The sequence below is a fragment of the Halichoerus grypus genome, chromosome 4 (assembly GCF_964656455.1).
Source record: "Halichoerus grypus chromosome 4, mHalGry1.hap1.1, whole genome shotgun sequence".
In the NCBI taxonomy this organism is placed as follows: domain Eukaryota; kingdom Metazoa; phylum Chordata; class Mammalia; order Carnivora; family Phocidae; genus Halichoerus; species Halichoerus grypus.
In genome coordinates this window covers 139,247,491-139,272,833 of record NC_135715.1, presented here as the reverse complement: position 1 = coordinate 139,272,833, position 25,343 = coordinate 139,247,491, and the positions used below count along the sequence as shown (strand labels likewise).

The following is a 25,343-nucleotide window of genomic DNA, read 5'->3' as shown; positions in this document are numbered from 1 at the left end:
CTTTCAAGTTTTTGTGATTGTCCAAATGGGAGCCAAATGTTAGAGTCAGGGAAATGTGAAACCAGAATGTTAGGTTAGTTAGACATGGACACTGGATTTATCCCTGATGACAGTAGGACTGGAGTAGAGAAGGAAACTGTGCTAGAAACAAGAGCCAGGTGTTAGTGATACAGTTTTTGAATATAGGTGAACTTTGGTGGGGTCTGGAGCTGATGGCCAAGAAAGACTGAGATGTCTTCGGTGCATCTTAAATTAACATAGGGAAGTGAGAAAACATCTTGGCTAGAGATAAAAATATATGGAGAAAATAAGATGACTTTTTGTTGGAGTTGATGCTAGGTAGTTGAAAGAAGATGAAAGGTAAACTTTTGAGTCAGCAGAGCTAGCTTCTAATACTTAGCAGCTATGAAAATAGTGATATATTCTTTAAAGAGTTAACTGAGATAATCTGCACGAGTGTACCTACAACACAACACAGTGCCTACTTGGTATTTCCTAGATGGGAGGGATTTGGAAAGCCTCAGGTCCTCAAAGGAGACAACAACCCAGTACAGTGTTGGTATTAATCTCAGACCAATGCAATTCAAATCCCACCCAGCGTGCATGGTAGGTAGAACTGAAATGACTAGGGCTAGAGGGACTCAGAACTGGTGAAGTTGAGGGTGAACTGTCATCTCCAGCCCTCAGAGCCAAGGACAGACTTTTGAATGAGTCTGAGATGAGTTGAGCATGAAATAAGAGCCAGGTGTTAGTGATGTCGTTTTTGAATATAGGTGAGGTTTGGTGGGGTCTGGGAGCAGACGGCCAAGAAAGAATTCTTGAGACGTCTTTGGTGCAAAATGGTGGTTTTTTGTTTGCTTTGTTTTTAAAGATTTTACTTATTTGACAGAGAGACACAAAGCGAGAGAAGGAACACAGCAGGGGCAGTGGGAGAGGGAGAAGCAGGCTTCCCGCCGAGCAGGGAGCCCGACTCGGGGCTCGATCCCAGGACCCTGGGACCATGACCTGAGCCGAAATCAGATGCTTAATGACTGAGCCACCCAGGTGCCCCCAAAATGGTGGTTTCATTAAAGCACGGGGACAGGGCCCGTGGGCAGAATGAGCTGCTGCTGCCACCCCTGCTCCTGGCTGCCCCAGGATTGTGGGGAGCAACTGATTATTATACTTTGGGTGGGGAGGAAGTAAAGATGGGGGAAGTACCAAAAGGATTTTCATATGCTAAAAGAAGGCTCCTAAAGCCTGAGGCCTTGCTATTATTGTCAAGCCAAGGTTGTTTTTCCCTCTAGCAAAGCATTAACATTAAGACAGTTGGGAGCTTCTTGGAGGAACATTATATTCTGCCTGCCTCAAGTATTTGTCCATGGGCTGCAGGTTATAAGAACATTTAGTTTTAGGGCACCTGGGTGGCTCAGTTGTTAAGTGTCTGCCTTCGGCTCAGGTCATGGTCCCAGGGTCCTAGGATCGAGCCCCGCATCGGACTCCATACTCCGCGGGAAGCCTGCTTCTCCCTCTCCCACTCCCCCTGCTTGTGTTCCTTCTCTCGCTGTGTCTCTTTCTGTCAAATAAGTAAAATCTTAAAAAAAAGAAAATTTAATTTTATCTACATTTCCTTCTGCCTTTGTTTCCCACATCATTAGGAGGGAGCCAGGCAGATGAAGTAAGAGGAAGGAGATGAAGTCCTAGAAAGGGGATTGACTTAATTTTGGTGGACAGTTTCCCCAGCTCAGGATTACTTCCCTCCAACTGGGAGTACTTTATGTAACCACCTCGATGCGGCATTTCTTACTGTGGTATCTTGGTAGCTCTCCGCAGCCAGCCCTCAGTTTTATCTTAATTTCTCAACTTCAGTTTTCTACCACCAGCACCACTACTGTTACCATCACCCTAATTTTGATTTACTTTTATTAATTTTATTTTATTTTATTTTATTTATTTATTTTTTTTAAAGATTTTATTTTTTATTTATTTATCTGAGAGAGAGAATGGGAGACAGAGAGCATGAGAGGGGGAGGATCAGAGGGAGAAGCAGACTCCCCGCTGAGCAGGGAGCCTGATGTGGGACTCGATCCCGGGACTCAGGATCATGACCTGAGCTGAAGGCAGTTGCTTAACCAACTGAGCCACCCAGGCGCCCCTACTTTTATTAATTTTAACATCATGTACCAACCTGGCTTCTTTGTGGATGAGAAATATCAGTGTACACACTGAATGAAAATAGTATGAAGTTTAAGACTGTGAAGAAAAATTTGGGTGGGGGTTGCTGTCAGTACAGTTGGTCTCAGCTATTGTTTGGAAGAAAGTAATCCGATTGAAAAAATGAGATTAACATCCAAATTGACTGACAGACCTTTAATTCTCTCAGGGCTACTTTTTTTCTATTTTTATTATAGAAATTTTAAAAAATACAGAAAAATGGAAAGAACTGTACAAAAATCACCTTTATACCTATACCAATTAGATTCAACAATTGATGACCATTTGCCATATATTTTTTGTTTCTGTATGGAAATACATTGCAAACATCATGACACATTTCCCTAATACTTTAGCCTGCATAACCCCAAAAATAAGGACATTCTCTTCTATAATCACATTGCCATGGGTTTTTTATTTATTAAATATTTTATAATCAGTTGTAGTCATTATTCCTTTTGATATGTAAATTGCCTCAAATTTGGCTTCTGTGTCCTTTATGTCATGCCCCCATGTCTTTTTTTTTCTTTTAAGATTTTTTATTTTTAAGTAATCTCCACATTCAACATGGGGCTCGAACTCACAACTCCAAGATCAGGAGTCACATGCTCTACCAACTGAGCCAGCGAGGCATCCCATGCCCCCATGAGCCTTAAAGAGTTTGCTTGAATTCTCTCTCAGGTGCATTTGAATTTTATTAATCAAAACAAACTGTAGATGGTGAAATTTTAAGCAATATGTAGAAAGATTGGGAGATGAGGAAAGGGAGAAAGTGGCCTATAGACATATATCTAAAACTAATGATGTAATGTATGGGGATTAACATAACAATAAAAAAATTAAAAAAAAAAAAGTGGCCTATAGACATGTAAGCCAGCAAGATTGTCCTAAAGTCAGCCATCCTAGGCTCATCTTGACCTGGGGAATCTTCCCTTCCTTCACATTCACACATTTTCACCAAAAGTGCCATTGTTTTTCAGAATTTATTGGCAACGGGAGGCTGAAATTACTACGTGAATGTTTCACTTGTTTGTAAATTAAGAACTTCCTATATATCTGTGTAGGAAGAGTCAAGATAACATGACCCACTAAAAGAGGGAGGTTCCTGATTGGCTTAGTCAGTAGAACATGCAACTCTTGATCTCGTTGGGGTGCTGCATTTGAGCCCCACATTGGATGTAGAGATTACTTAAATAAATAAATAAACACTAATTTAAAAAAATTTAAAGGGAAATACTCACCAGTAGCAATATGGGACCTTAAATGAGGAAAGCACATAGTTAAAAATAAGACAATAGGTCCAAAATGGATTCATTTAGGCTAAATCCTACATCACTAATCCAAGACTTAATCACAGTTTCACTCATTCAGAAATGGACTCCTAAACCAGTCAGTCAGGAATCACCAGATCAGCACTATTTATAGGTCCTATGCCTGAGAGGCCCCAGCCATCCACTAAAGGAAAGTAATCTTGTGATAACCAACCGGCTCTTTTGCCCAGCATAACTTCCTCCTGTCTGCTCCCTCCTGTCTATAGAAGTCTTTGATTTTGTACAGCTCCTTGAAATGCTGTTCTGTCTGCTAGATCAGATGCTGCCCAATTTGAATCTATTTTGCTCAAATAAACTCAAAATTTTTAATATGCCTGTATATCTTTTAACACATGTTAATGTATATAGTGATGAGAGACTTCTGACGGAGAGAGCACACCTTTGGGGCCGTCCACACACAGACACCTGGTTGCCCCACACCTTGTTCCTTCATGGCCTTCTGAGCTCACATGGACAACAAATCCCATAGCTTTGCATTATCTTAGCTATCCCAAGGGAGAGCCGTGCCTTAAGAAATTTTCTTGTGGGGCGCCTGGGTGGCTCAGTTGTTGGGCATCTGCCTTAGGCTCAGGTCATGATCCCAGGGTCCTGGGATCGAGCTCCGCATTGGGCTCCCTGCTCCGCAGGAAGCCTGCTTCTCCCTCTCCCACTCCCCCCGCTCGTGTTCCCTCTCTCTCTCTCTGTCAAGTAAATAAATAAAATCTTTAAAAGAAAGAAAGAAAGAAAGAAAAAATTTCTTGTGACTGTAATACCTTAACCCAAAGCAAACATTTTCAAAGGGTGGGAATGGAGTCACTGAGACAAGTGAGTGGAAGAATTTGATTTTGGACAGAGGCTCTTTTCATAAGTCACACCATCATAGCTACTTCCTATTCTGCTACCTATCTTTGGCCCTGCCTACAATCTTATCACTATATGGCTGTGAACAGGCAGAAGGTAGAGAAGATTAAATTACCCTGAGTTATGCAGTCTCCTTTCTTATAGAAGGAAGGACAAATGCTTTCACGTTGCTGCGAATATAGTAATGCTCGAGACATATTTGATGTAGGAAACTTAAATAACTTTCTGTGAAGACTGGAAGAGACACTTAAGACTGCCAGTCTTTTCAATAATCCCCCAACCTCTTTTCATTCTATTTACTTAGATCCCCACGTAGATTTTAAATACTTTTGCTTTATGTGCTGATTTTCATTTCCCTGTGTTTCCCTTCCTTCTGGTTCATCTGATCCTTTTACTGTCATTGCCTTAGTTAATATCCTGGGATCTAGTGTCATGTGCTTCCCATCAAGAATGTTTTTATACTTCAGTTTTCCTAACAAGGAGCTTTGGGGTTTCTTGATTTAGTTAAATATTTCCTGGAAACAATATGAAGGGGATTCTGCTAATCCTACACACTATATAAAATTATGCACAATCTTAGAGGACAAGTAATTTGTAAGTTAAACAAGGATGTAGATTTGATAGGCTTACATGTAATTCAGGTGTCCCCTCTCTGCTTTGCTACATGGAGTAGCTAAACCATCTCAGGTTCTCTTTCACCCTAGAGCTCTGCTCAAAGTTTCTCTCTCAAAGGAATCCTGGTATGGGCTGCTAAGAAGTTACTTCTCCTGCCTCCATATCATTAAATATATAAACCATGTACTAAGAAAAGTACTTTTATTTACAATTATTCACCTAAGCAAACAAAATATGCTGGTTACCATGGCAGCATATCTTATACACATTCCTTAGCCTCCAGAAGTGTACATAAAAATTAGAAAATAGAGGGGCGCCTGGGTGGTTGAGGGCCCAACTTTTGGTTTCGGCTCAGGTCCTGATCTCAGGGTGGTGAGATCAAGCCCCGTGTCGGGCTCCAAGCTCAGCGTGAAGTCTGCTTGAGATTCTCTCTCCTTCTCCCTCTGCCTCTCCCACTTGTGCTCTCTCTCTCAAATAAATAAATGAATCTTTAAAAAAAATCAGAAAATAGAATAAAAAGAAGTAGGTGTAAGAAGAGGCAGATTATTATAAGGCTTGAAGGGTGGGCATCATTCTCTTTATTCCCTTAATAGACATTTTTCTCTGGCATTTTATTTATTTTCACTGTGGTAAAATATATATAACATAAAATATATCATTTTAGCCAATTTTAAGTGTACAATTCAGTGACATTACATTCACAATATTGTGTAACCATCACTGCTGTTTACAAAATTTGTCTATTACTGCAACCAGACACTCTGTACCCAGTAAGTCAAAACTTCCCATTCTCCCTTCCTCCCATCCCTGGTAACCTCAAATTTACTTTCTGTCTCTATGAACTTGTCTGTCATTTTTAAGGTTTGTTTTTTTTTTAAGATTTTATTTATATGAGAGAGAGAGGAATAGCCTGGGAAGGTGCAGAGGGAGAAGCAGACTCCCCGCTGAGCAGGGAGCCCTACCTGGGGCTTGATCCCAGGACCCTGGGATCACGACCTGAACTGAAAACAGATGCTTTTTTTTTTTTTTGACAGAGAGAGACACAGCGAGAGAGGGAACACAAGCAGGGGGAGTGGGAGAGGGAGAAGCAGGCTTCCCACAGATCAGGGAGCCCAACGAGGGGTTCGATCCCAGGACCCTGGGACCATGACCTGAGCCAAAGGCAGACGCTTAACGACTGAGCCACCCAGGCGCCCTGGGAAAGCAGATGCTTAACAAACTGAGCCACTCAGGCACTCCTTATCTGTCATTTTTAAAAGGTGAACTTTGGTGGCTATGTGGATAGGAAATGGCTTAAAGAATGCAGAGAAACAAGACTTAACTCTTTTCCTTCTGGTAACTCAAAGGGATTAACTTGGAAAACCATTATAGTGTCCTTCTCTTTTGTTTTTCTCAAAATGCAGTATTTGCTCTCATTAGCAGAGGTGTTGATCTAGCTGGCCGAACTGGGAAATTAGGATTTGAGATGGAAAGGACACAAAAAGAAAAATCTACATGATATTCAGCTTTGGAAAGCAAAATAATATTATGCATGTCAATAGGCTTGCAGGCTGAATTTTTATCTTAAGAGAGGATTTTTTCTAAATCCTTTTGTTATTCACTGGTTGAAGCAGGAGGGACCAGCTCATAAAATTCTGTGGTATAAAGAGAGGATACTCGTCTGTTTATATTAATAAAACCACAAGTCTTGCTGCCCAATAGCATAAAGGGGGAGTACTTAGGTTAAGGTTGCCTGCAAGTAACAAAAATACTCCAGGTAAGAGTAAACAAGGTAGAAGTTTGTTTCTCCATCATATTCCAGAAGTCTTTTTTTTAGTTCACGAGGTTGTACAAATCTGGCATGGCATTCAATAAAACTTGGAGACTTAGACTCCTTCAGTCTTCCTATCTGCTATATTTCACACTAGAAATTTAATCTACATTGCAGCCAGTAAGCAGAATGAAACAGGGAATGAAGGGTACATCACCTTCCTTTAAGGACGTTTGCTGCAAACTGCATATACAATGTGTGTTCTTATCCCATTGGACAAAACTTTGTCACATGGCCATAACTGACTGCAAGGGAGCCAGGAAATAGGAGCTGTCATTATGGGAGAAGGGACGTACAGTTATTGGGGAATAACTAGCACTTTCTGCAACAAAAGAGAGGTAGTTTGAAGAATGAGACTTCCAAGGTAGAGGGCAGTACTGAGTGGAAGGCCATGAGCAGGGCTCTGGGCAGCCCAAAGGCAACCCTGTAGGAGGGAATTGAGTGTCAGGAGTAGGTTAGTTCTCAATATGTCAAGAGGCTGGGAAGTGGGTTTTGTTAGCTGAGAAAGTAGCAAATGTTCTTTATCTTACCATTTTGGCTACGACTAGTCCTGTCCTGTCTTTACTACAAATTGTATGTGAAAAGACTGCTTAGAAAATGAGTCCCAGGAGGGAAGGGAGCCTGATGGGTATCTCTCTTAATCAGCTGGGCCTAAAGAGCCTGAAGGTAGGGTTAAGGCTAGTAGGAAAGACCTTAACCAGAACCTCGAAGCCCGGGCCTGGATCTCTGGCCTGCTGCGGGAGCTGGCTCTGGTGAGCAGCAGCAGGTGAAGGTGTATACTTTGGGATGCACACAGCTTGGATGCCTTCAGTTTGAGAGGGGACTGCTTTGCTCTGGCATTTACTTTATGCCACATGGGCACAGAGGCCACATATACAGTGATTTACAGCAAGGATTTGGGAGCCAGACTGTGTAGTTTTGAACCCCAGCACTCCCCCTTGCTATCTGTAAGTTCCCTACATGAAAGGAGGTACTAAATACAAACACCTTCCTCGTACTATATGATTACAGGATGTAAACAAGACCAAAGATATATTATCATTGTAAAGTTCCATATGGTTGGCCCTGCCAAATTGAGATTATTTGCCTGTATCGTAAACAACATCATTTGAGATTCTACTTTGTTCTACAGCTCTGTTAGTGTCTCTCCTATTATGTGAGAGTTCTTACAAGTGGTACTGTTTGGGTTTTTTACAAGGTTTTTGTAAGTTTCTTGTAAGGATTAATTTAATTAAAATATGATATATGGGGGGGGGCGCCTGGATGGCTCAGTCGTTAAGCATCTGCCTTCAGCTCAGGTCATGATCCCAGGGTCCTGGGATCGAGCCCCGCATCGGGCTCCCTGCTCTGCAGGAAGCCTGCATTTCCCTCTCCCACTCCCCCTGCTTGTGTTCCCTCTCTCGCTGTGTCTCTCTGTGCCAAATAAATAAATAAAATCTTAAAAAAAACCCCAAAACATGATATATAGAAAAACTCAAAATAAAGTTAGCTATTATGTATTAATATTATTATGTCTCAGAACAAAATGGAGAAAAATGGCTGAAAAAAATGGAAGTTTTTAATTTATTTTTTAAGATTTTATTTATTTATTTGTCAGAGAGAGAGAGAGAGAGAGAGAGAGCACAAGCAGGGGGAGTGGCAGAGGGAGAGGGAGAAGTAGGCTCCCCGCTGAGCAGAGAGCCTGATGCAGGACTCCATCCCAGGACCCTGAGATCATGACCCGAGCCCAAGGCAGAGGCTTAACCAACTGAGCCTCCAGGCATCCCCAAAATGGAATTTTTTTAAAAAGGAGTTTACTTAGGCTCCGGATATAGGTATTTATTGATTTTCATCATATTGATGTAGGGTGATGTAGACGGTGATAACCTATAATCCTTGCAAAAGTTAGTAGATGAATAAATATGCTTTCAGTTGCATCATCAATTCATGCAACAGAAATTACCTTAAATCCATAAGATATGATAAACACAAGTGGGGTGAAGACTGCGTTAATGAATTATTTTTACAGTTGAGCAACATAAAATCAAACAATGTTATTCTGCTGTGTATATCACAGATGTGTGCTTTCAGTTGGTCCCTTGTAGCAATTATGACAATCACAAAATTGCAAGTAGAAAACAAAGTGCAGGGGCCCCTGGGTGGCTCAGTCATTAAGCGTCTGCCTTCGGCTCGGGTCAGGATCCTGGGGTCCTGGGATTGAGCCCTGCATTGGGCTTCCTCCTCGGCGGGAAGCCTGCTCTCCCTCTCCCACTCCCCCTGCTTGTGTTCCTGCTCTCGCTGTCTCTGTCAGATACATAAATAAATTCCTTTATAAAAAAAAAAAAATAAGCGACTACCTTCGGCTCTGGTCATGATCGTAGAGTCCTGGGATCGAGTCCCACGTCGGGCTCCCTGCTCAGCAAGGAGTCTGCTTCTCCCTCTGACTCTCCCCCCTCTCATGCTCTCTCTCTATCATTCTCTCTCTCAATAAATTAAAAAAAATCCAAAAACAACAAAACAAAAAAACATCTAAGCAGTGACCCAAACAGCTTAATAAATCATTTAGTATGAAGCACCTCAAAATGTGCTAACATGTTCAGAACACTTAATTCCGTGTATCTGAGGGGGAATTTCACATATTTTGATGCCCCGATTTGAAATGATTCTGAGTTTTTTCTCTTTTTGGCTAAAAAAATGACCTTGATTTCTCAATTTTGGAATTACACATTCCTTAGTCTAGACCTTATAATAAGTAATGTAGACAAACTAGTCACATATTGGTGTAACTGCTAAAGTTAAAACTGTCAATAATCAGAGTTAAATCTCTAAGAAGTAGAAAATTGACTCTCCTTCAGTGAATACTGCTATTTGCTGAAAGGTAGAATATTGTAACATGGTGTAGCTGATGGAGGTGGGTAAGCTCGCCTCCAGCTGGTTGGTGCTCCTTGCTTCCCCAGTCTCCCTGGGTCTCCCAGTCTGCCTTCAGGAAGCGCTTCGGGTAGGTTAATTCCAGGCCAGGCACTCATATCATTGTTCCCAGTAAACTAGCAGTATAAAACATTGTAAACCAAGACCTCAGATGGTCCATGAAGTCCTTTCAAGTGCTGCTTCCTGTTTAACTCTCTACCACAGGTCAAGCCAGCCCTACAGGCAGTCATTGGGGGTATATCCCCAGTTGTCTTAGCTTCTTCTCTTTTTGGAAGTAAGGAACAGAAATCTAATTAATTCAGATAAAAGGGGTGGGGACATGTGATAGCAAAGATCTCACAAAATCAAACATAGTCAGACTTCATGGGAAATAAGGCTGTAAACTGAAGCTATCAGGAACCAAGGAATCTATATTCTTCCTTTTTCTGTCTCACTGGGACCAACTGGTGTCTCCTCTTCCTTTCTCTTAGCACATCTCTTCCACTTTCCTCTTTCATGTAGCTGACACATTAACGCACCTGTTCCCGAAATGGCAGGCAGTCTCCAAGTCTGACCTATCAGTATAGCTACCTTCAGGCTTTCCGTGTCTGTTCAAAATAGGAAGAGGGCTGCCATCCGCAAACCAGGAAGAGGGCTCTCACCAGACACCAGATCTGCTGTACCTGGATCTTGGACTTCCTAGCCTCCAGAACCATAAGAAATGAATGTCTGTTGTTTAAGTCACCTACTCTGTAGTATTTGTTGTAGTAGCCCAAACTAAGATAGGCAAATAAGATCTAATAAAGTTATTTAAAGGTTTTTCTCTTGATACTTGATAATTTTAACAAACGTGCACTGGATTGACACGTAACTGTGAGTGTGTTGCTTACGCTCTAGGGACTTCAGTTCTTTGGAGTTACTATAATTCACTTCATAATAATGAAGTTCCAGATATATTCAACACATCAAGAAAGCATTGCCTGATTGGATTTCAGAAAGGATTCTACACCTCAGGTATTTCAGTTCATTGTTTCTATGATGATATTATTCACCTCTAACTTTCTTTATATTTATGAAATTTGATTATAATAAATCTTAGAATATTAGACCTGGAAGAAATATTAGAAATTATGGAGTCCAATTCCCTCATTAATTAATACTATATTTTATCCTTCCAATTATTGGTATACCATATTGAGGTAGCAAAAAGGAATAAGAAAAATCTGGAATTACATCAGATGAAGTGCTTTTTGGAAAGGAAACAAAACTCAAATGAGGCCTTATCTTTATCAATAAAGCTTTACTCATTTACCCCATAATTATTACCTGATAGATTTTTTTTTATTTTTTTATTTTATTTTTTTTTAAAGATTATTTATTTATTTATTTATTTATTAGAGAGTGAGCAGGAGAGAAACAACATGAGAGGGGAGAGGGTCAGAGGGAGAAGCAGGCTCCCCGCTGAGCCGGGAGCCCGATGTGGGACTCGATCCCAGGACCCTGGGATCATGACCTGAGCTGAAGGCAGTCGCTTAACCAACTGAGCCACCCAGGCACCCAGATTTTTTTTTTAAAGATTTTATTTATTTATTCGACAGAGAGAGAGAGAACACAAGTAGGCAGAGTGGCAGGCAGAGGGAGAGGGAGAAGCAGGCTCTCCACTGAGCAGGGAGCCCGATGTGGGACTCGATTCCAGGACCCTGGGATCATGACCTGAGCTGAAGGCAGACGCTTAATGACTGAGCCACCCAGGCGCCCCGACCTGATAGATTTTTAAAATTTGGAATAATCATAGTATTCACAGATATGAAATAAGGTGGCCATGTTTATGGTTTCTGTTACAGGAAAGAAAACCAAATTTTAGGTGATTCTCCTACATTCGTAATTAGTTGAGTCTCAAATATACACAGACGTTATATGGATCACTGATGTTGAGATTTTTCTATGTAGACAAATTTGAAAAACTTACTTTAGTCTTACAATAAGTTTTGAACAGTATGCTGTTTGATAAAGGAAAGCTTATTTCTATACTTATTAATATTTGTAGTGCCCTGATGGACAAGGCACCATCTCAGCTGTAAGAAGTATGTGTTCTGAAGTCCTCAAGCTAAAGTCGTCAGGCTCAAACATTTCAGTTTTGTTCGTGTTTTAGTGACCACACACCTTTGAGAACTGAAAGGAGTCTTTCAGCATAGCAATGGAAAGGACAGACAGCAGGCTATTTTTAGTTGCCAAGAACATCACATTCTAGCCAATACATTTTTTTACATGATAGTGTCAGCCAAGTCGAGGGTGTCATTAAAGTATCCCTTAAAGTGTGGAGCAAAGATTGTTTCTAAAAAGTGTTCATAAAGTCAAACTCCTAAGTAGTTAAAAAAAAATTAAAAAGAGATATCTAAAATTTAAAAAAAATCTTGCTTATTCCTTTGAGAACTTTGCTTCGCTAGATTTAAATAAGTCTCAGGTAAGAACAGTACAGTCATTTCCCCCATCCCTGGCTCTCTGTCAATTTCGACACTAGATTTTGTGCTATTTCCTGCACTGTGATCTTGAATTTCTAGGCAATAAAGATAACAAGGTAGGAACAGTGTGGCTCCTCCTTTCCACCTATATTTAAAAGATATGAAGTAGCTGGAAACTTACACGTAAAGGGCCCACTAGTGGGGCGCCTGGGTAGCTCAGTCAATTAAGTCTGCCTTCAGCTCAGGTCATGATCCTGGAATCCCAGGATCAGACCCCACATCAGGCTCCCCACTCAGTGGGGAGTCTGCTTCTCCCTCTTCCTCTGTCCCTCCCCCTGCTCCTCTCTCTTGCTCGTTTTCTCTCTCAAATAAATGAATAAAATCTTAAAAAAAAAAAAAAGCCCACTAATTGCCAAAAGTGTGTGCAAATTGTTTCAATGAATCCTTTTATTGGCCATAGGTAGGTCAATTATCTCCCTTTTAGAGAGTAGGACACTATAGGGCAGAGATACTAAGTAATTTGCCTAAGGTCATATGGTGAATAGAAGTGACTGGGAGAGAACACTGCCTGAGCAGAAACAGAGATAGCGTGAGATGAACTTCTCACTCGGTAAGCCACGCACCCTCATCTCTCTTCACCGCCCTTCCACACGGACAGTAGAAGCAGTAATAGCCTTGGCTGCCCTGGGCCTCTGAGCAGGATGAGGGCAACTGCCATCCCGTAGAAGCTTTAAGTTCTGAAATAAAGGCCATAACCTGCCAAGTATATTTGTAGTAAGATGCCATAAAAATGGAAGGTATAATATTGAATTGCTTCTTTTATTAACAGTTTTGTAGTGAAAATTCTCCATAAGGAGTCCGTATAGCTCACCATACAGGCTGATGTGGGACACCTGTACCAGAGCTTTCTCTTCTGACGACCTCAAATAAACTGTGCAGGCTTGTTTTTGTGCTTTCAAATCTTTCCTCCTTTGAGTCTTTCAAGTTATGGGCAATTCATTTCTTAAGACTCAGAATTGGCTTTCAGTAAAGGTCTTTTTTTCTTTCCAAAGTGGTGTGAGATATATATGCTAATTGTTCTGTTTGTTTAATTAGATGTGTGAGGGGCGCCTGGGTGGCTCAGTCGTTAAGCGTCTGCCTTCAGCTCAGGTCATGATTCCAGGGTCCTGGGATCAAGCCCCGCATCGGGCTCCCTGCTCGGCAGGAGGCCTGCTTCTCCCTCTCCCACTCTCACTGCTTGTATTCCCTCTCTCGCTGTGTCTCTCTCTGTCAAATAAATAAAATAAAAATAAAATCTTAAAAAAAAATTAGATTTGTGAGTTAAGGGGTATAAAATAAGCAACTAACTACCTTCTCACAAGATACAATAAATTGCTCAGATTAAAGAACAAAATGGCATAAATTGTAATCAAAATAGTGTATGGTATCGGGGCGCCTGGCTGCCTCAGTTGGTAGAGCATGAGACTCTTGATCTCAGGATGGTGAGTTTGAGCCCCATGTTGGGTGTAGAGTCACTTAAAAAATAATAGTGTATGATATCATTTCATGCAAGAAAAATGAGTGATTTCCAAGAACTGTCCCTGAGAAATTAGGTTGAGAGACTGGCTAAATCCTCAAATCCTCCCTACCTCCTCATCCACAAGAGAAACAAAGCAGGTATTTTGCAACACACAATTTAAAGTGAAGCTATAATTATCACCTAGTAATCTCTCATCATCTAGTTCCTAACATCTTCACACCATTCTGCTTTAGCAATTCTCTGCTAAAAATAAACCCTGCAGTATGAACTGTTGAATGTCAATAATCAATTCCTTGGCTAGATTTACATAATAGAATAACAAAACAAAAAAATTGCTGCATAACAAACAAAGCCTTTACTCTCTCCTAGCCACTCACACCAAAGGCCAGTATATCATCTGCAGATAACGAACAGTGCAGCCACCGCTGACACGAAGCACTTGGGAAGGCCTCCAGGCCTAAATCGAGCAGATCCAGTCTACTGCACTCAACTACCTACAAAAGACATGCTCTTTTGTGGTTTTCTTGGGACAGCCCCCCCTTCTGGAACATGCTTTGGCTTCCTGGGACCCCCAAATTCCTTGCCCAAACAGCCTGGAGCATGCATCAGAACCTGCAGTGTCCCCTCTAGGTTCTTTGGTTGGTCTAATAATTAAATTGAGGGGTGCCTGGGTGGCTCAGTCATTGGGCATCTGCCTTCGGCTCAGGTCATGATCCCAGGGTGCTGGGATCGAGCCCCGTGTCGGGCTCCCTGCTCCACGGGAAGCCTGCTTCTCCCTCTCCCACTCCCCCTGCTTGTGTTCCCTCTCTCTATGTCTCTCTCTGTCAAATAAATAAATAAAAAATCTTAAAAAAAAAAATTAAATTGACATAAGACAGATAAACAGAAAACAAATTTAATTTCAAACATAAGGGAGCTGATAAAAATATGAGCCTCCCTGAAGTGACCAAAGCAGGCAGCCTTTATACCTTTTAAACAAACAATTATTTGTGAAGAACTGACAAAAGGTTTTGGGTTTGGGGTAGCAAATAAATGAAGAAGTAACCAAGTTTGTTTATGTGGCCTTCTTGGCCCTGAATTCCCTATCCGTGGTGGTAAGGATGCTTTCTACCCTCCAGGTGCAGGGAAGGTAGCCTTCACATGGGGAATTTATTTCCTGCTTTCAGGGGGACAAAAGGGCCTTCTTGTACCAGCTGTTTCTTAGGTAACTTTAGTTCAAAATAATCAATATGTCAAAGTGGCATATTTTGGGGTGACCCGCCCTGAACCCCATTGTTCCCTTTCATTGGCTGACTACCTTGTGGCACAGCTTTCCCATACAGCCTACCTGTGCATTGCTTCCCATTCTTCTCTGCTTCTCCTCCCTCTCACTGCCCTGGGTTTACACCTACCACATAAAAGCAAGAACACTCAATCTCCCCTACACTTTGTTGTTTAGTAAATTGGGCTAAAACATAGGCCCACTATATGAATTAGAAAAAATAAAATTCTGAGAGTATGTGCAAGCAAGTGGTCTTTTTTTTAAGATATATTTTTAAAAAAATATATTTTATTTATTCATTTGAGGGGGAGAGAGAGAGAGCACAAGCAGGGGGAGAGGCAGAGGGAGAGGGAGAAGCAGACTCCCCGCTGAGCAGGGAGCCTGCGCCTGGGGCTCCATCCCAGGACCTGGAGATCATGACCTGAACCGAAGGCAGATGCTTAACTATCTGAGCCACCCAGGCGCCCCGAGGTACATTCTTTTTTTAAAATTTTAATTAATTAATTAATTAATTAATTATTTTTAAAAGGATTTTATTTATTTGACAGAGAGAGACAGCGAGAGAGGGAACACAAGCAGGGGGAGTGGGAGAGGGAGAAGCAGGCTTCCCGCCGAGCAGGGAGCCCAACACGGGGCTCGATCCCAGGACCCTGGGATCATGACCTGAGCAGAAGGCAGACGCTTAACTGACTGAGCCACCCAGGCGCCCCTGAATCTAAACTTCAGATCTGGGTCTTCAAACAAATTTTCAAAAGGGCCCTCTCAATTTTGTTAATAAAAATAAACACTTCTGATGAAAGGTCCCTTATTGATAACTTAGATGCTTAACAGTAGTGACAGATAGTAACTATACTTATTGTGGTGAGCATGAGTCTTATATATGTATATAAAGGTTGAATCACTGTGTTGCATACCTGAATCTAACATATAGTATGTCAACTATACTTCAATTAAAAATTTAAAAGGGACGCCTGGGTGGCTCAGTTGGTTAAGTGACTGCCTTCAGCTCAGGTCGTGATCCTGGAGTCCTGGGATTGAGTTCTGCATCGGGCTCCCTGGTCAGCGGGGAGTCTGCTTCGCCCTCTGACCCTGCCCCCTCTCATGTGCTCTCTCTCATTCTCTCTCTCTCAAATAAATAAATAAATAAAATCTTTTTAAAATTTTAAAAAAATTAATGCATATTAAATAGAATCGTCAGAATATAGGATTATTTACATAAGAGTGAAAACATAATAATTCACTTTAGAATAATACTGAATCATGGGATGTCCTGGAAATGAGTGAATTAATCTCATTGACAAATGATCATCTAGGCCCTTATTTAACATTCAAGTATGTGACCTGTAAATTTTTGTTGATCTGGGAGTAAAATTCAAGAATTTAATTTTACCTGAGGACAGTTTATTAGTTGAGAACTCACAATTCAGCATAGAAACTCCTACTTGAATTTAAATAATTGAATTCAATACAACTGTTAAAGAGCAATTTATGAAGGAAAGGAAGATAGAAAATTAGGAAAAATTCCTAAAGACTATGAAAAACTCTTGTTAAGGGGGCAGAGTATGTTCTCAGACTATCAGCTACAAATTTCTCCTCTTTCTTTTTTTTTTTTTCAAAGATTTTATTTATTTATTTGAGAGAGAGAATGAGATAGAGAAAGCATGAGAGGGGGGAGGGTCAGAGGGAGAAGCAGACTCCCTGCTGAGCAGGAAGCCCGATGCGGGACTCGATCCTGTGACTCCAGGATCATGACCTGAGCCGAAGGCAGTTGCTTAACCAACTGAGCCACCCAGGTGCCCTCTCCTCTTTCTTTGAGTGAAACTAAAATTTCAAAAATTCAGTACATGAAGTATATACCGGTGAGCCAATAAGATGAAAGAATTTGCTTCAAAATATTCCAGGAGGAACAAAGTTGGGAGAGGAGCAGATAGGAGGAGCAATGAGAGGTGATAGGTCATGAAGTTTCATTATTCCTTCTCTCTTGTATATATTTGAAGTTTTTGTTTTGTTTTATTTTTTTTCTTTCTTTTTTATTTTGTTGGTCTTTTTTCTTCTTTTTATATATATATTTGAAATTTTTATAATATGAATTTTTTATAAAATCCCATGTATTTTCAGTAGATGACAATTGATGAATCAAATCTAAATTTTCTTCATTCTCTTCAAGGGGTTTATAAATATACATTTGTCAAAAAGAAAACCACAAGCCCAAAATGGAGTCATTTATACTAGGCCACACCAACAAACTGGGGATTGATATTTATCCTAATTGCAACCTTCCTCAGAAATGTATTCTTAACCAGTCAGTCAGGAATTTTCTGATCCGCACCAATGAGGTAATCTGTCACATGGGCCCTCTCCATTCCCCCACCCCCAAAGGAAGGTGAGGTAATCTGTATAATAAGATACCCTGCCTTTCCCCCTCAGGAAAAGTGACCTTGCCTGAAACAATGTTTTCTTTTCTTTTGCTAATACTTCCTTGCCCCACCCTCCTTCCATTTTGTACAACTCTTCAGAGTTCCTTTCTTCTTTTTTTTTTTTAAGATTTTATTTATTTATTTGACAGAGAGAGACAGAGCGAGAGAGGGAACACAAGCAGGGGGAGTGGGAGAGGGAGAAGTGGGCATCCCGCGGAGCAGGGAGCCAGATGCGGGGCTCGATCCCAGGACCCTGGGATCATGACCTGAGCCAAAGGCAGACGCTTAACGACTGAGCCACCCAGGCGCCCCCAGAGTTCCTTTCTTCTTGCTAGATGGGATGCTGCCTGATTTATGAATCACTTAAGAAGGCCACTTAGATCTTCAAATTTACTCAGTTGAATTTTTGTTTTTAATACATCGATTATTTCATCTAACTGTATTGTTATTGGGGTGAATGAGGCAGAGGAGGGGACAGACTAGTCAGGGGTTATGGGCCTGAGTTATTGGATGTATATAAGGAAAACAAACAGGTTCTAAGGAAGTTTACAAGAGTTAGTAATTGCTTAAATAAAGTAGGAGTTGAAGTTTCTTCAACTGAGTGGATGATGGTCCAACTAACTCCTGAGACTTAAGGTAGGACTCAGGAGGGATGAAGAAAGACATAAAGAGCATGGTTTGGCTGGGCTGATTTTGAGGCACATAAAGGATATTCCCCATCTCCTTTCTTTCCTTCCTCCCTCCCTCCTTTCTTTCCTTCCTTCTTTTTTTCTTTCTCTTCTTTCTTTCTTTCTCTTCTTTCTTTCTTTTCTTCCTTCCTTCCTTCCTCTTTTTCTCTTTCTTTCTTTCTTTCTTTCTTTCTTTCTTTCTTTCTTTCTTTCTTTCTCTTTGTCTTTCTTTCTTTCCCTTTGTCTTTCTTTCTTTCCCTTTCCTTCCCTTCCCTTTCCTTTCCTTTCTTTTCTTGTCTTTCAGTTTTATTTATTTATTCCAGAGAAAGAGAGAAGAGGACAAGAGGAGGAGCAGAGGGAGAGGGACAAGCATGGGGCTCCATCTCAGGGGCTTGATCTCAGGACCCTGAGATCATGACCTGAGCCAAAACCAAAAGTCAGATGTTTAACCGACTGAACCATCCAGGCTCCCCACTTTTTTTTTTTTTTTTTTTTTTTAAGTAGGCCCCACACCCAAGGTAGAGTCCAACACGGGGCTTGAACTCACGACCCTGAGATCAAGAGTCAGACACTTAACTGACTGAGCCATTCAGGCACCCCACCAGCAACATGTTTCAATTTTTTACCTTGAAATAAAATACCACAATCCTTTTTATAGGAACTATACGTTGATATTTTCAGAGGTATTCTTCCTTTAAATGGGTTTGTCTGCATAGTCTCTGTGGGCAGCTTCAGGAAGGTTCTGGAACCTCTCTGGCTAGCATCATGTCGCTGAAAAAATGTTTTCAGGATTAAGAAATTAAAGTTAGTTTACATTTAATTGCAAAAACAAACATAAGAACTACCAAATCTTGATCACACTGGTATTTAGTAGTGGGGTACTTTACAATGATTTATTATATTTACTCCTGGCTCAGTCAAAATTGCTGTCTCCTCATTGTGAGTTGAGTGATTTGACCGAAGTCTAATTGCTAAACACAAGCAAAGTGCAAATAAAACTCCATGTTTTTATTCCTTGTTCTTTTGCTTTATCTTTAAAAAAAAATCTCCACAGCATTTATAAAATGGTAAAAACAGATTCATGAAAGAACCAGTAGCATGTTCTTGCAGGTAGTGTTTCTCAGCTGAGCTCCAACTAACAAACCTGAACCAGAGCGCCCTCCCTTTCCTATTGCACCTTCACCGGCTTCTTCCAGTAACAGAGTATCTTCTCAGTTTATTTCTGTTCAGTTCATTGGCCCATCGCTTCCAGGTTATACAGAAATTTCAGTAGATCCTTTTTATATTTGTATTTATGTATGGTAGCTTCCTCTTCACTGCATGCCAGGACAACTTTCCACCACTAACCAGCAGATTTTTCTGGCTTGTTATTATTAGATAAAACACAAAATGTGACTTCAGATTAATTTCCTTTTTTAGTCTTTATCCAGTTTTCCACAAACTACTTCACTCCTAACCTAAAGGGATCACTCCTGAAATAGTTTTCATTTTTTAATTTTTTTAACCTTTGCATTTGTTTTGCCTCAGGTACTTTTGAGAATGCTGGCTAAGAGTTCAATCAAATTTAAGGAAGATAAGATTCTTTTGAGGTTGGACAATTCTGTTCTCAAACTTGCTTTGAGATCTTATCATCTGATTGGCTACATGAAAGGATAGAATGAGAAAAGAGACAGCCAGGAATCTGAATCAGGCTACCAGTTGATCTAGTGTCACGGAAAGAGAGGTGAGCATGACCTTTAACACACGGTAAATCTGCCCAAGGGTCAACTTGGCCTAATTTGATGTGTTGGGCTAAGACCAATCAACATTTCCCTTTGGGGACTGGTTTAGGCAAAAGTGAGAAAGGAAATTAGAAGAAAGGAGCAGAGACCTCAGCTTTCATAAACCTAAGGAAACAAAATTCGTGTGTGACTCTTGATTTAGGGATTGTGAGTTCAAGCCCCATGTTGGGTATAGAGATCACTAAAAAACAGTGAATAGAAACTTAGTATTCACAATATGTGAAAGGACAGGTTTTGCATTATAGTTATCTGCGTAAATATTTTCACTTTCCAAATTGTGAAAGGAAGGAGTTTCTTGTTTGTTCCATAGCTTATATTTTGAGAACTGCCTCTCTCCTGCTCTGAGTGATTATGATTGGCCATCACAACAACCCACTTCTCCGGAAATAGAGGCTGGTCTAAGAATGAGCTTGTGACCTGTCTAAGCAGGACCAACCCTGTTTTGGGAGATTGATATGAATGCTCAGAGAGGGAGAGGTATCTGAACTACCAGGGCCCATATTCCGCAGCACATGCAGAAACCCTACCTGAGAATAAACCTAGTAAGGAAAGGGACAGAAAGAGAGACAGAGACAGAGGGACAGAGGGAGACAAACCAGAGAATACCGTTTGAGTATCTGGATGTACTGAAGCCAGCCAAGAACTGGAACTTTATATTTTTGTGAGCAAAAATATTCTCTTTATTTGTTTAAAATAAATGGAGTGGGGTTTCTATCACCATCAAAAAGTTCTGACAATATACATGTGAATACATAGTCTTAGCCGTCATCAAAAAATAACTGGTTTCAATGCAAAGACCTATTTACAGCAAGAGTAATAAATGTCAAAACAGAAGAGGTTCCGTACTAGGATTTGTGAAATGCTCTCCTATTTTACTTCCATATTTGCCTTTCCTCTCTCTCTCCCTTCCTTTTATTCTCTTTCCATGTTTATTCTCACTAAACAAACATTGATTGATCACCTACCATGTGCTCACCACAGAGCAAAGTGCTGAATATACGGTGGTGAATAAAACACACTGGGTCCCTGCCTTCTTGGAGCTGATACCACAGACTTCCTTTTTCTTGCATTGTGTAACATTGTATAGGACAGCGTTGGTGTTGTAGTGTTCTATGTTCTGTTTTCAGGCATATATGGAATTAATATGCAAATACTATTAAAAAATCTTGTATGATCCTGAGATATTACAAAAATGACTATGTAGATATTGAACAGTCTAAATCCAATAATTAGAAGCCTTTGAAAGTGACAAATGCTCTATGACACAATATAACCTGTTGACTTGTTTGCTTTTGAAATATACATCACTTAAGTTGTCCTTGTTTATTTGTTTTTTTAGGTTTTATTTATTTAAGTAATCTCTACACCCAACATGGGGCTTGAATTCACCACACTGAGATCAAGAGTAACATGCTCTGCTTATTGAGCCAGTTGGGTGCCCCAAGTTGTACTTGCTTTTTGACTAGACACCAAATATTTTCCATATATAAATCAGTACAATAGAAATACAATCAGTGCACAGGTACTGTATGTCTGGTAAGTGGAAATAAGTAAAATAAATTTATTTTAATTAATTAATTAATTTTAGAGGGGTGGGGAGGGGGAGAGGGAGAGAATCTTAAGCAGGCTCCACACCCAGCTCAGAGCCCAATATGGGGCTCAGTCTCACAACCCTGAGATGATGATCTGAGGTGAAATCAAGAGTCGGATGCTTAACCAGCTGAGCCACTCAGGCGCCCCTAAAATAAATGTATTTATGGAAGAAGATTCTCCCAAATTTTTTGTATTTGCCCCTAGCACAATGTAGAATTCTTTCAAAATGTTTTGACTAAAATAAAATAAAAGGTGTTAACCTCCCCTATTAAAACTTATGTAATATTTTTAGAATGAAATATAAAAGCATAGGAATAAAATGATGATAAGTATATTTGGAAGAAGCAAACTTTGGAACAAAATCCATCACAGAAAAGTTGTTTTCTCATGGGACGCCTGGGTGGCTCAGTCGTTAAGCGTCTGCCTTCGGCTCAGGTCATGATCCCAGGGTCTTAGGATTGAGTCCCGCATCGGGTTCCTTGCTCAGTGAGGAGCCTGCTTCTCTCTCTCCCTCTGCTGCTCCCCCAGCTTGTGCTCTCTCTCTCTCTCTCTCTCTGACAAATAAATAAATAAAAATCTTTAAAAAAAAAGAAAAGAAAAGTTTTCTCAGAAGTAAAGGTAGACCACTTCTCCTATACAAGAGTGCGGCAGCATTTAGAGCAAGTTTGGCTTTCCTGCCAGGAATTTGGCCTTCCAAAAGTGCTAAGGGTTACAGCTTCTCAGCTTTTTCCAGGCAGGATCCATGTACAGTGATAGCAGAGACGCATGGGGAGGAGGGTTTGGGGGGTGGTTCTGCCTTCCTAGAAACTGACTTTCCTCATCATGTCAGGAGAAGAATGGTGGTTCTTACACCTGGGCTTAGCAGGGCAACGGAAGTGCATCGCTCTGCTGTGTGCCCTGTTGCCATGTTCCCTCTGGAAGAGATGGCCATAAAAGCTGTCCTCTAAAGGGTCGATGGGGTATAGTCTAGATTCTTACCCATGGGTGGCCAGGAATTCGGGGGCTGTCCTGTCTAGACACAACACACTATTTTTATTTTTTAATTATTTTTTAATTTTTAATTTTTTTTAAAGGTTTTATTTATCTATTTGACGGAGAGAGATAGTGAGAGCAGGAACACAAGCAGGGGAAGTAGGAGAGGGAGAAGCAGGCTTCCCTTGGAGCAGGGAGCCTGATTGCGGGGCTTGATCCCAGAACCCTGAGATCACGACCTGAGCCGAAGGCAGACGCTTAACGACTGAGCCACCCAGGTGCCACACTAATTATTTTTAAATAGTTAGATGAAAGCCAGTCACACCTTATGTTTCAAACCTCACAGTGGTGATGATTTTCAACACTGACTGCACATTAGAATCAGATGGGAAACTTTGGAAAATTAAGTCTTGATGTCCAGGCTGTACTCCAGCCCAATTCTTTGGTGGTCGAACCTGGGCATCAAGAGTTTTAAAAATTCCCTAGATGATTCCAATCATCAAAGTGGTAACGGCTAACTCTTCTTTTTTAAGCCCATAGGCTTTGATTACTTTAGGAGATACTCTTGTGACTAATGAAATAAAGGCTGTTACAGAGTGGCACTTGCTTATAGGATCCCAGAGAGAAGGACAATCATGGGGATCCTCATGAAGATTTCATTATATCATTTTTATTCCTCTTTTCTTGTTACTACATTGGTCCTGTATTATTTTCCCTTTTCACTCTTAGGACATGCTTTCATAGGGCCGCCAGATCACTGTTTCTGTGTGTGTAAACAGAACAAATTAATTTTGAGGATGGTACTACCTTTACTTACTTACCTTGGGTTGCTTTGTATTTCTACCAAAACAGGAATAAATGGGGGGGGTCCAAAATTGAACTGGGACCACAGCTGTTTTCAATGAGTCAAGCTTTTCCACCACCCCCTGAGGGAAGAGAGTGTTTAGATCACCTTGCCACTAGGAGCTTTCTAACAGAAATGCAGAGTAGTTTAAGTCACTAAAGGGACTTTATTCTACCCCCTACGCTAGGAATTAGGTGAAGTTTCTCACCACATCTTAAGGCTGCCCTGAAAATGCCATTATCCTCAAACACCCTCAAAAGAGGAGCTAATTAAAGGCTAAGTATTTATCATCATTAAACTAAAGGTATTTCCTATAAAATTTCTACTTCAGAACAAGCAGGCCTTTAATCCAACATTCCCTTGCTTTCAAATCCACTCCCTGTCCAATACACACACGGGTTTTACAAAAAATCCACGTATTCAAACTAAACATTTGTGATTATGGTTTAGAAAGTCCACAGAGGTTCAGTTAACTATCACGGATTTTCATTCTTTTTTTTTTTTTTTAAGATTTTATTTATTTATTTGACAGAGGGAGAGGGAGGTAGGGAGGGGGAGAGAGAGAGAGCACAAGCAGGGGGAGCAGCAGGCAGAGGGAGAAGCAGGCTCCCTGCTGAGCAGAGAGCCTGATGGGGACGTGGGGCTCAATGCCAGGACCCTGGGATCATGACCTGAGCCGAAGGCAGATGCTTAACCGACTCAGCCACCCAGGCGCCCCACTAACTTTCATTCTTTTCATGGGACTTTTTTTTTTAAGTTTATTTATTTATTTTTAGTAATCACAAACTCACGATCCCAGGGTCAAGAGACTGAGCCAGCCAGGCGTCCCTTCATGGGACTTCTTTATTTCAGTGTAGAGTCAAAGAGGGAACCTAGATTTTCGTATCAGAGAAGTTTAGATTTGAATCTCTGCCTCTTATTCTGTGACTATGGCCAATTTATTTAACTTTTCAGTGCCTCAGTTTCTTTGTATGATAGGTAGAGTTAATGTGGGAATAGAGCAATTATGTGTGAAGTTTTTGGTACATGATATGGAATCAGTATTTAATATTAAAGTTTTAATTATTATTATTTTTTTAAGATTTAATTTATTTACTTGACAGAGAGAGACACAGCGAGAGAGCGAACACAAGCAGGGGGAGTGGGAGAGGGAGAAGCAGGCTTCCCGCCGAGCAGGGAGCCCGATGCGGGGCTCGAACCCAGGACCCTGGGGTCATGACCTGAGCGGAAGGCAGATGCTTAACGACTGAGCCACCCAGGCACCCCTAAAGTTTTAATTATTTTTTAAGTGATCTCTGCACCCACTGTGGGGCTCAAACTCACCACCCTGAGATCAAGAGTCAGTTGCTCTACTTACTGAGCCAGCCAGGCACCCCCAATTCTTTTTTTTTAAAACCTTTTTCTCTATCTTGCTTTCTCCAGTAATAACCTATAACCACTGAGTTCCCACACTTGGCTGTAAACGCCACCAAAGCAGGAACTCCTATGATTTAGTCTATTGCCTGGGATAGAGGGGTGATCAGTAAATATTTGCTGAATGCATGTCTCTTGTACAATGTGCTCAGAACATCATGTGGACAAATACCTTTACTATGACATAAAAGAATTTTGGGACACAGTCTAGTGATGAATGAAGTTCTAAAAACCCAATTTCAAGGTTACTCATTTGAAAACATGAATTTGTTGTTCCCAGTTTTGTTCTGTTGCTCTTTTTTAGTGCTCTAGCATAGGATTGAGGGTGCGGGTTCTGCAACCACAGAACAACGCTACCTGGTTTTGAATCCAGACTATATTACTTATTAGCTGTGCAGAAATAAACATTCTATTTCTCAATTTTCTCAGGTGTAGAATGGTTATAATAATAACACCGATCTCACAGAACTATTGTTGTTGGTTAAATGAGCTAAAATATATGTAAGTGCTTAGAATGGTGCTTAGCACACACTATGAATGTTAGTTTGTCTAGCTCCTTCCCTGGGCCAGCCTATGCTGGTTATCCTATCATTCTTTTATTCCCGGGTTTAGGATGAATTGTCTCTTTCAGCCTTCTGGTTTCTGAAGAAGTGGGCTAAGTCCTGACTTTGCTCTCGTTCACCAGATTTGCCCTCCAGTTTTGACTCTGTTCTTTCCGTAGCCATGTGACTGGCGCGT

The 25,343-nt window shown here is 40.8% G+C and overlaps 1 long non-coding RNA gene across 1 annotated transcript in view; it reads left to right on the top strand.

Moving 5' to 3' along the window:
* The window catches only part of LOC144381631 (uncharacterized), a 122,320-nt gene that overhangs the window by 8,993 nt on the left and 87,984 nt on the right, over window positions 1–25,343 (top strand). Inside the window, exon 3 of the long non-coding RNA XR_013447226.1 lies at window positions 10,573–10,689. This is a non-coding gene — a long non-coding RNA (uncharacterized LOC144381631). The remainder of the gene's footprint in view (window positions 1–10,572; window positions 10,690–25,343) is intronic.